This window comes from Vigna unguiculata, chromosome 10 (genome assembly GCF_037176805.1).
Source record: "Vigna unguiculata cultivar grain cowpea cultivar isolate G323 ecotype 2 chromosome 10, ASM3717680v1, whole genome shotgun sequence".
In the NCBI taxonomy this organism is placed as follows: Eukaryota; Viridiplantae; Streptophyta; class Magnoliopsida; order Fabales; family Fabaceae; genus Vigna; species Vigna unguiculata.
This window is the reverse complement of record NC_140801.1, coordinates 38,634,559-38,645,765: the sequence shown is the minus strand read 5'-3', so window position 1 is coordinate 38,645,765 and position 11,207 is coordinate 38,634,559. Positions and strand designations below refer to the sequence as shown.

The 11,207-nt window shown below is 35.0% G+C and overlaps 1 pseudogene across 1 annotated transcript; it reads left to right on the top strand.

The window, feature by feature from the left end:
- Positions 1 to 4,718: 4,718 nt before the first annotated feature.
- Positions 4,719 to 10,819, top strand: LOC114166163 (putative phosphoribosylformylglycinamidine synthase, chloroplastic/mitochondrial; annotated as a pseudogene). Its single transcript, XR_014985155.1, has 3 exons — positions 4,719 to 4,900; positions 5,571 to 9,768; positions 10,570 to 10,819. The product of XR_014985155.1 is annotated as a putative phosphoribosylformylglycinamidine synthase, chloroplastic/mitochondrial (transcript).
- Positions 10,820 to 11,207: the final 388 nt, after the last annotated feature.

The following is an 11,207-nucleotide window of genomic DNA, read 5'->3' as shown; positions in this document are numbered from 1 at the left end:
ATTATAGGGAAAGGAAACCACTACGAAAACAATATGCACCATCATTCCATACACATGCATATGCTTCAAAACTTTATTCATCGATAAAAAAAAGAGAACGGGAACAAGATGAAGCTTCATTAAGACAAATAAGCGACCATACACAAAAAAATAAACATGAAAAAGGTTAGCTTCCCATAACCTGAAAATCCTGCTAAAATTAATCATCCCTAAAGCCAAAAAAATAAGATTGATGATTTTACTCTAGCTAATGTTTGAACACATAACCTCTCATTTACTAAACGTATGCTCAACCATCAAGTCAGTAGATGTTTCTTGGTAATTCATACTTATCTATGATTTTATCTTACTGCTCTAGTCTCAAGCATACACTTAAAATAATAAAACAATTAAATTAACAAATAATTGACATACACAAAAGTTAAACCCAAGTCCTCTCAACATAACCAAATACTCTCAACAATTTGAGCTAGTTATATTTCATGTCATAAATCCCTACATTAAATACCATAAAGGTTTCCACTACCCGCATTTATTAAATAATTATTTATTTAATTATTTAAATTTCTCGGGTCTTACAGGCATGGTTTACATTAAAGGTTTTATCTACTTTAGCCTCTTAATCCAATTACACATCAAGGTCATTGTCTCCATAGTATTTGGGGATCTTGATCATAGGAGATTGCTTCTCTGGTGAATGGTGTCTTCTACCTCCATCTAGATGTCTTCTCCTTTGCCTCATGTCATGGGAGTCCTCGAATGATGAACTCTTTCTCCTAGCTTCATGTTCTTGCTTTTCTTGTTCAAACCTCAAGGTGATGTCTCTCAAGTACTTATCTTTTTCCTTCCTAGACACTTTCCATCTCCTTATGAAGTTGGACCAATGCAGATTCTTGATTAATTTATCCCACTAATGCATCACCTTGGCTAGAAGTGTAATTAATTAGTGATTCCTCCATGTTTCCTACACAAAAACACTCAAAATCGAGACACAAAAACAATAAAACAGATTTGATTAGCTATAAAACCAAGATAAATAAGCACTAAAGCAAGCACTCTAAAGGTGTTTTGGATGTGCTCACACAATGCAATGGCTAGGCTATCACTCAAGCTCTACTAAAGGAGTTTAAACTCCTCTATAACCAAAACTGTGAGACTGGCAAGCACAAATGAAAGATGGCATGACAAACACACTTAAGAATGGCTAGGAAAGAAAAATCCAAATGACAAAACTCATGAACCTAAAGTCAAGCAAGAAAAGGTACGAAAAAAGGAAAGCTAAACTCTAAAGAAAGACATTAATGTGACAAAAATAACTAGAAGATTAACATTATAAAAGCGTGAAACCAAGACTCTGTGAAAAGTATCCTATCATGCTTTCTCAAGGATCAATCAACATACATATACCCAAGAAGACTAGGTCTTAATGATGATGGTACTAATTTGACATACACATCAAGTACCCATAATCATGCAAGTTATCATGCCACACTATTTTTTTTTTTCAACTTTTTAGTCCCAAAATGATAAAGGGCTTTTACTTTTTGGATTTTAATGTGGAAGTTGAATTTTGTTTTTAGATTCTAGCTTAACTTAAGATAAAAAAAATGGTGTCTAGATATGTTTGAGCACTTAGCTCCCAATTTAAGGTCAACTAATCAATTCCAAGGCATATACATATTGAATCAACCATTTGATCATGCATTATCAAATACTTGGGAAACAAGAAAATAAAACTTCAAATTGACATATAACATATGACTCAAAACAAAAGGCTAGGAACATTTAAAGACTTACACAAACATACAATTTGAAAATAATCATGTGAACAAGATGAGAAGCATACAATCATGGCAACATTTTGACAACACCAAGGCATTTGAACAAACATATGGAGGGTGAGGAAAAGATACTTTAACCTCTCGACCAATCAGTTTTTGGGCTCACACCTTGCATTTCCGCACCAAGACCAAAGCTCCACCAAGAGTAAACACAAGCGAAATTGAAAGTTAGCACAAGAAAACACCATATAGCAAGATGTAGGCTCTAGATACCAAGTGATAAAGACCCATTTTTAGAATTAACAAATATGGTGTTATGATTATCTAGATGTGAAGGTTCAAGGAGCTGTAGAAAACAACATGCTTAATTAATAAAGCACTTCTTTTATTTAGATGACATATGGGCTAAGTTAAAAGAGACATGGTGTTTGACATGCCACATGCGAGAAAATGTAACGTTTTGTATTCTATAATAAAAAGATTGCCTTATGTCATAATAGCATTACACTTTGCAATGCTAAGGTTATGGGGTTGTGTGGTGATAGGCCTAGGTACTAGGCCCATTTCTGACATGTTCAGTCATTGCTAGATGTTCTAACAACCTTACGCTTTGTAGTGCTAAGGTTATAGGGACTATATGATGATAGGCCTAATTCTAATTGGATGATCAATAGAAAAATAACTAAAGTGGATAAAGGATAGTATGGATGGAATTTCAGGGAGAAAGGCATACAAGAATTTAAAGGGGGCATGAAAAAGGCATGTTAGTTTTTTGGAGTGCTTTTGATTGGTAGGTCACAATACCTTTTGCTCATAACTTATGATGCATAAATACGATACGTGTATCAGATACGACACACATCTAATACGTCAATATGTTTAATTTTAAAAATAATAAGATATGATATGTGATAGATACGCGATATCATATGTACTAAATTCTTAAAAACATAATAAATATATGATTGTTATTGGGTGAATCCAAATTAAAACCATATGTACTAAAGTTGCCAACATAAAAATATAAATTAGTGTCATCATAAGAGTACCACTACAAGAAAACTTTTAAATAATGACCAATTTTAGTAACCAAAAATATGTTAGAAACCAATTTCTTAATTAGAGACAAATTATTTTGATAGCCAAAACCTTGGTAGCTAATGTTAGTGACAAATTTAGAAACCAATTATTTTGGTAGTCAAAACCTTGATAGATAATGTTCGTGACTAATTTAAAAACCAATTCAAAATAAAAACTATTTTAGTTATCAATTTAGAGACCAATTATCAATTTAGTGACTAATTATTTTTTGTCACTAAAATTGGGCATTATTCAAATATTTTCTTGTAATGTACTACGAGTTTATAAATTAAATATTTCATTGATAAATATCGATAAAGTATCTTAAGGTAGATACATAAACCCAAGTTGAATTATCAGTGCATCATAACTCACAACACTCCATTAATATTGTTATTAAAATTAGAAAACGAACAAGTGTAATTAATATACATGGAAAATATACTATTATATCCATACGAATCCATCCATATAATGTTTACCAACTCTCTAAATTAAATAGCATTATATGAATATCTTATTAAACTATCTTTTACTTTTTTTTTAAATGTCTAAAATTACTATAAGAAAACATCTTAAAGTTTTACAAAAATAAAAAAGAAATCAAAGTCTTTTTATATTAAGATATATGGCAGCAATGTCTTTTAGGATATCTTCACAAAGTACCATATTGTCTAAGGCTTTGTTCACATGAAGAGATGGATTTAGGAGAAAGTGTGAAGATGAATTTGTGTAGATTTATATGGATGGATATGTGTGTTTCTTTTGTGTGATTTAGAGGATAAAGTGAGTGGATTTGAAGATAAATTTTATGAAAGTTAGTGAATGATTTAAATGATTGATAGATAAAATAAAAGTTATAATAGATAAAATTTGAAAATTACTAAAATGTCCTTGATAGAAAAAATATATAAAATAATTTTCAGATTAGTTAAAAATATTAAATTTTTAAAAAAATATTATTTAATAAATTTTAATAAAAAAAGTAATAAAAAGTAAATTACATTAAATTATTATTATTATTTTCATAATAATTACTATTATTAATAACAATAATAATGATTATTATATATATAATTTTATTATATTTAATAACTATACATATACATTATTTATTATTATTATTATTATTATTATTATTATTATTATTATATATTATTAATTATTATATTATTATTATTATTAATTATTATAAATATATATTATTAACTTTAATAATTATATATATATATATATATATATATATATATATATATATATATATATATGATTTATGAGGATATTATCGTAATTTATTATACATCTCTACCTTTCCTCTCTTACAAATCTATATATACGAATACAATTAATTCTTCAAATCCATCCTTGAGAATCATAGGATCACTCCATAGAAACAGAAAGCGTAAATATATGCTTCTTAAAAGAAAGAAAAGTGAAAGCAAAAATAGACGAATATAAAAAATATCATTTTCAAAATCACAAATAAATGAAATAAAATAAAATAAACGTGATATAACCCCATGAAAAATATAAACGGAGAGTATAATTTCAGAAGATATTATATAAATTATTCTTTTTTTTAATATAAAGTAAAAATATTTTACGTTCAATAGAAATGATATATTTATTTGTCACTTGTTTTATCAGGAAATAAGTATATTTTTTTCTGTCAATTTCTCTGCAGTAATCATTTTTCCATCAAACCAAGAGCCAAAAAAATTCAGCAGAAAAAGAATTGACCAATCAAAGCGAGGAGGATAAGGAAAAAAAAAAAATGAAGAATAGAAAAGAGCGCCAAAACAATCAAACAGGGTTTATTCTTTGCCACACCAAAACCCTCTTTGTTTTTTAGGCTACTGCCACACTCTTTGTTTCGGTATTCTTTGTTTCATCTTTATTCGCACCATAACCATATTATGATTATGCTTAGTCCTCAAAAGTTTTCATTTTCCTCCCTCTATTTCTGTTTTAGAGCTTCGCAACACTTGATCCAAAACATGGCGGCTGTAAGGGAATTTGGGGTATCTCAATTCCTGCAGGTTTGTTTTTACCGCCTGTCTTTGAATTAGCATCATGTGATGGACCTCTTTTATTTATTAATTTTTGTTGTTTCTGTCGTTTTTCCTTGGGGAGGGGGTGTTTCATGCTTTGATGCTGTGTTCTAACTTTTTCTGTGGGTAACTACTGTCTTGTAATGGGTAGAAAAAAACATTGTATTGTAATACTTTTTCTCTTATCTCAATAACACACGCGAATTCTCCATTGGAATCTCTTTTCTGTACTTTTCGTGTATCCTTACACCTAGAACTGTTTCTCTCCTTCCCTGTTTACCTTCTTCTTCTTCTTCTGGTTCTGTACGTACCGTTGCCCTACGTTTGTCATGATGTAATAGCATATTTTGATTCGTTTAAGGTTTGTACCTTTGGCATTAGTTTTTTTAATTGTCAGATTTTCGTTGATCACTTGGTGCAGCGTGTTAAACTACCAAATGAAGTGCAGCGATGTTTTATGGGTTTTCCCTTCACCTGTGCTTTCTCTCTTCTCCTTTACTTATGTGGTAACGTATTGGGATGGCTGGCAAGTTTGCATGGTTGACATGGGTTTGTATTTGTTATTGTTATGTCTTTGTCGTCGACAAGTTGGTGCACTATGTTTAATTTGTCAAATGAAAATGCATCTTTGTTTATGGGTTTTGTGAATTTGTTTCAGGGTACATCAAGGCAGACACTGTTTCTGAAGAAGAAGCCTCAGACACATAGAAGTTACATGCTTTGGTTTGGGGTACGCTTTGGAATAGGAATTGGGCTCTCTCATCAATTGGAAGAGCTTTGAAGTTGTCAGGCTCAAGAAAATCCCAGAGTAGTGGTTTCTGGTGGCATGAACAGTTTTATAGAAGAGCAACCTGGCTTGGTTGAGAAGCCTGCATCGGAAGTTGTTCATTTATTCCGAGTCCCTTTTATGCAAAAAAGTGCAGCTGCTGAGCTTTTAAAGGATACTCAACTCAAAATCTCTAGTCAGATCGTAGAAATACAAACGGAGCAATGTTATAATGTTGGCCTTTGTTCACAACTTTCGAGTGAAAAATTTTCCGTCCTTAAGTGGCTTCTTCAAGAAACATTTGAGCCAGAGAATCTGGGAAATGAGAGCTTTCTCGACAAGAAGAGGAAGGAGGGGTTGAGTCCAGTAATAGTCGAGGTTGGTCCTAGGTTGTCATTTACCACGGCATGGTCTACTAATGCTGTGGCAATCTGCCATGCTTGTGGTTTGACAGAAGTGACCCGTTTGGAACGGTCAAGGAGGTACTTGTTGTTCACCACAAGTGAACTGCAAGATCATCAAATAAATGAATTTGGAGTTATGGTGCATGATAGAATGACCGAATGTGTTTATAGTCAGAAGCTAACATCCTTTGAGACTAGCGTTGTTCCCGAAGAGATTCGTTATATACCTGTCATGGAGAGGGGACGGAAGGCATTATAAGAGATTAATCTAGAGATGGGTTTTGCGTTTGATGACCATGATTTAGGATACTACACCGAACTTTTCAGAGAAGACATTAAGCGCAACCCAACAAATGTGGAGTTGTTCGATATTGCGCAATCCAACAGTGATCATAGCAGACATTGGTTTTTCTCTGGAAATATTTCCATTGATGGACAACTTATGGATAAGACTCTAATGCAAATTGTGAAAAGTACTCTGCCGGCAAATCCAAATAACTCAGTTATTGGGTTTAAAGATAACTCAAGTGCAATCAAGGGTTTCCCAGTAAAGCAGCTCCGACCAGTTCAACCTGGCTCTTCATGTCCATTGGAAATTGCAGTACATGAGGTAGATATCTTGTTTACAGCTGAAACACATAATTTTCCATGTTCAGTGGCACCTTATCCTGGTGCAGAGACGGGTGCAGGAGGTCGCATTAGGGATACACATGCTACTGGAAGGGGGTCCTTTGTCCAGGCAGCTACAACTGGTTATTGTGTTGGGAATCTCAACACACCATGCTTTTATGCTCCATGGGAAGACCCCTCCTTTACTTATCCGTCAAATTTGGCACCACCTCTACAAATCCTCATAGATTCTAGTAACGGTGCATCTGATTATGGGAACAAATTTGGAGAGCCATTGATCCAGGGTTTTTGTAGAACTTTTGGAATGAGACTTCCTAGTGGGGAGAGACGAGAATGGTTGAAGCCAATCATGTTCAGTGCAGGCATTGGACAGATAGACCACCTCCATATAACAAAGGGAGAACCTGACATTGGGATGTTGGTTGTCAAGATTGGAGGCCCAGCTTATCGCATTGGTATGGGAGGTGGTGCGGCCTCAAGCATGGTCAGTGGGCAGAATGATGCAAAGCTTGATTTCAATGCTGTGCAACGTGGGGATGCTGAGATGGCTCAAAAACTATATCGTCTTGTTCGGGCCTGTATTGAGATGGGGGATAAAAACCCGATTATCAGCATTCATGATCAGGGTGCTGGTGGGAATTGCAACGTTGTGAAGGAAATAATATATCCAAAGGGAGCTGAGATAGATGTCCGAGCAATTGTGGTGGGTGATCATACAATGTCTGTTCTAGAAATTTGGGGGGCAGAGTATCAGGAGCAGGATGCAATCTTGGTGAAGCCCGAAAGTCGTGATATCTTGGAATCAATCTGTAGCAGGGAAAAAGTTTCAATGGCTGTTATTGGAACTATTAGTGGTGATGGACGTGTTGTGTTAGTCGATAGCCTAGCGACTCAACAGTGTATTTCAAATGGACTTCCTCGACCTCCACCCGCAGTTGATCTTGAATTGGAGAAAGTCCTTGGTGACATGCCTAAAAAATCTTTTAACTTTAGCCGGGTGGTCCATGAGCGGCAGCCACTTGATATTGCACCTGAGATTACATTGATAGATTCTTTGAAGAGGGTGTTGAGTTTACCATCTGTCTGTTCAAAACGTTTTTTGACAACAAAAGTTGATAGGTGTGTTACTGGTCTAGTTGCACAGCAGCAAACTATCGGTCCTTTGCAGATTCCCCTTGCCGATGTTGCTGTCATAGCTCAAACTTTTACTGATTTGACTGGAGGTGCTTGTGCCATTGGGGAACAACCAATCAAAGGATTGTTAGACCCCAAAGCAATGGCTCGGTTGGCTGTTGGAGAAGCACTAACAAATCTTGTATGGGCAAAGGTCACTTCCCTTTCGGATGTCAAGGCTAGTGGTAATTGGATGTATGCTGCCAAGCTTGATGGGGAAGGAGCTGACATGTATGATGCTGCCATATCTTTATCTGAAGCAATGATTGAACTTGGCATTGCTATTGATGGAGGGAAAGATAGCCTTTCTATGGCAGCCTATTCTGATAGAGAAGTTGTCAAGGCTCCTGGAAATCTTGTTATCAGTGTTTATGCTACTTGTCCTGATATAACAAAAACTGTGACTCCAGACTTAAAACTTAAGGATGAAGGTGTTTTGCTTCGTATTGATTTGTCAAAAGGTAAGAGGCGGTTAGGTGGATCTGCTCTTGCCCAAGCGTTTGACCAAGTTGGGGATGAGTGTCCTGATCTAGATGACGTTCATTATCTTAAAAAGGTCTTTGAAGGTGTTCAAGATCTTCTTACCGATGAACTGATATCTGCTGGCCATGATATTAGCGATGGTGGGCTGCTTGTTTGTGCCTTAGAGATGGCATTTGCTGGTAATTCCGGACTTAATTTGGAGTTGGCATCTCAAGGTAACAGTCTCTTCCAAACCCTCTATGCTGAAGAGCTTGGGTTAGTTCTTGAAGTAAGCAAGAAAAATCTGACTTTGGTAATGGATAAATTGAGTAACGTGGGAGTTTCAGCTGAAATCATTGGTCAAGTAACAGCCAGTCCATCAATATTTGTTAAGGTTGATGGGGAGATTTTCTTAACAGAAAATATTAGCATCCTAAGGGACATGTGGGAAGAGACCAGTTTTCAGCTAGAAAAGTTCCAAAGACTGCCATCATGTGTGGATATGGAGAAAGAAGGACTGAAGCATCGATTTGAGCCCTCATGGGATCTGACCTATTTTCCTGTCTTCACTAAGGAAAAATTTTTGTCTGCAACTGTGAAACCTAAAGTGGCTGTGATTAGAGAAGAAGGGAGCAATGGAGACAGAGAAATGGCTGCAGCTTTTTATGCTGCTGGTTTTGAGCCATGGGATGTTACAATGTCAGACCTCCTCAATAGAAAAATCTCTTTGCAAGAGTTCCGTGGAATTGTGTTTGTTGGTGGATTTAGCTATGCTGATGTGCTTGATTCTGCAAAAGGTTGGTCTGCTTGCATAAGATTCAATGAGCATGTTTTGCAACAATTTCAAGAGTTTTACAAGAGGCCAGGCACTTTTAGTCTAGGTGTATGCAACGGGTGTCAGCTAATGACTTTGTTGGGGTGGGTACCTGGTCCACTAATTGGGGGTGTGCATGGTGCTGGTGGCGACCTGTCTCAACCAAGGTTCATTCATAACGTATCAGGGCAGTTTGAATGCCGCTTTACAAGCGTTACCATACTGCCCTCACCAGCTATGATGTTCAGGGGCATGGCTGGTAGCACAATGGGTATATGGGTTGCTCATGGTGAGGGAAAGGCTTATTTTCCAGATGAAGGTGTGTTTGATCGAATAGTGCATTCTAAGTTAGCTCCTATAAGATATTGTGATGATGCTGGGAATCCAACTGAGGCCTACCCTTTCAATGTGAATGGCTCTCCTTTAGGGGTAGCAGCTATTTGTTCCCCAGATGGGAGGCATCTTGCCATGATGCCTCATCCGGAACGTTGCTTCTTAATGTGGCAATTCCCATGGTATCCAAAGCACTGGCATGTGGAGAAGAATGGGCCTAGTCCTTGGTTGCGCATGTTCCAGAATGCAAGAGAGTGGTGTTCCTGAGATCACGGTATGTTTTTTCTTCTTTTTTCTATAAAGCTCTTCTCCTTGTTTTTGTTGATTTGATACAGTAAATCAGATGTCATGGTTGTGAGGATAGCATAATTTTAAAATTAAATTTGTAAAATAAATGTCTGTATTATAATGGTTATTTTTTACGCAATCATTATTACTGCTTCAGTCACTAGAGGGAGTAAGTTCACCAAGTCCTTTGTTAAATCCTCCATTTGATCTGGTATTCAAAGTAGTCTGAGTTCTATTCGGATGATTCTGTTTGGAACAATGGCAATGGTAGATCAATTATTTTATGAAAAAAGACAGATAGCTCAATAGGTCTGTGGTGGATTATCTTTAAATTCCTGATGACATCAATATTAGTCTGTCAGCATCCTATTGTATTTGAGCAGATTGTTAACATTGTAATTCCTTACTTCCAGGCTGAGGATTTTAGAGCATAGAAGCATATATATATATATATATATATATATATATATATATATATATATATATATATATATATATATATATATATATATATATATATATATATATATATATATATTTGTGTTATAGTTTCTTGGTGAAAAGGATCTGAAACAAGTTCATTCCACCTTCCAAAATTTTTTTTCTATGGATTCCTCCTGCTAAAGAAAACTTAAAATTAGATGTAGCACCATTCTGTGTAGGTGCTGTCATTGCCACTTCTGAGGAAACTTCATAATATCTTTTCTTTGTTGTGAATTGGCTTCCAGCTTTGGAGATGGTTTAGTTCTGGTATGCAAATTAACAATGATCTTTTTTTTTTTGTCAGCTGTGTAAAGCATCATGGACAAGCAATGGAGTGCAATTTTGCAAGCAGGTATAACTAATATTGTGAATGACGTTTGGATTAGCAGAAATAACACTCTTTTCAAGAATGGGAAACTGGATTGTGCCAGATTAAAGAATAATATATATAATGTTGTAAATATCTCAGGAAACCAGTTGTCATCTGTGCAAAACTCCAAAAGTATTTGGCTCCTTTCTGAAATAATGGGATGCATCGTGAAGTCCAGTGTTTACGCATATTTTCATAATTGACAAAAGGAACCATCATAATTTGAACTGATGCTTAAATTGTAAAAGAGGGGAGAGAAGTTTTGCAAACTTGACTTCTGTTACTTCTGATTAAGTATAAACAAATAATTGATGCAAATGTTACTTAAAACGCAAAAGTGCATGTGATCAAGAATTGGATCAAGTAGTACATCACTCAAAATTGATGTGCAGTTCTCTCATAAGAGCGAATAATGCGGATAGCAGCTCAAGTTTTTAATAAAAGATAGGGTAGTGTATTAATAAAGGGTATTGGATAGCAGGTAACCTTGAGGAAAATATAAAGCGAAAAAGATTATTACCTGATATATATTATTTCAACTTTAAATCTTATAATTTATTAAACAATGTATT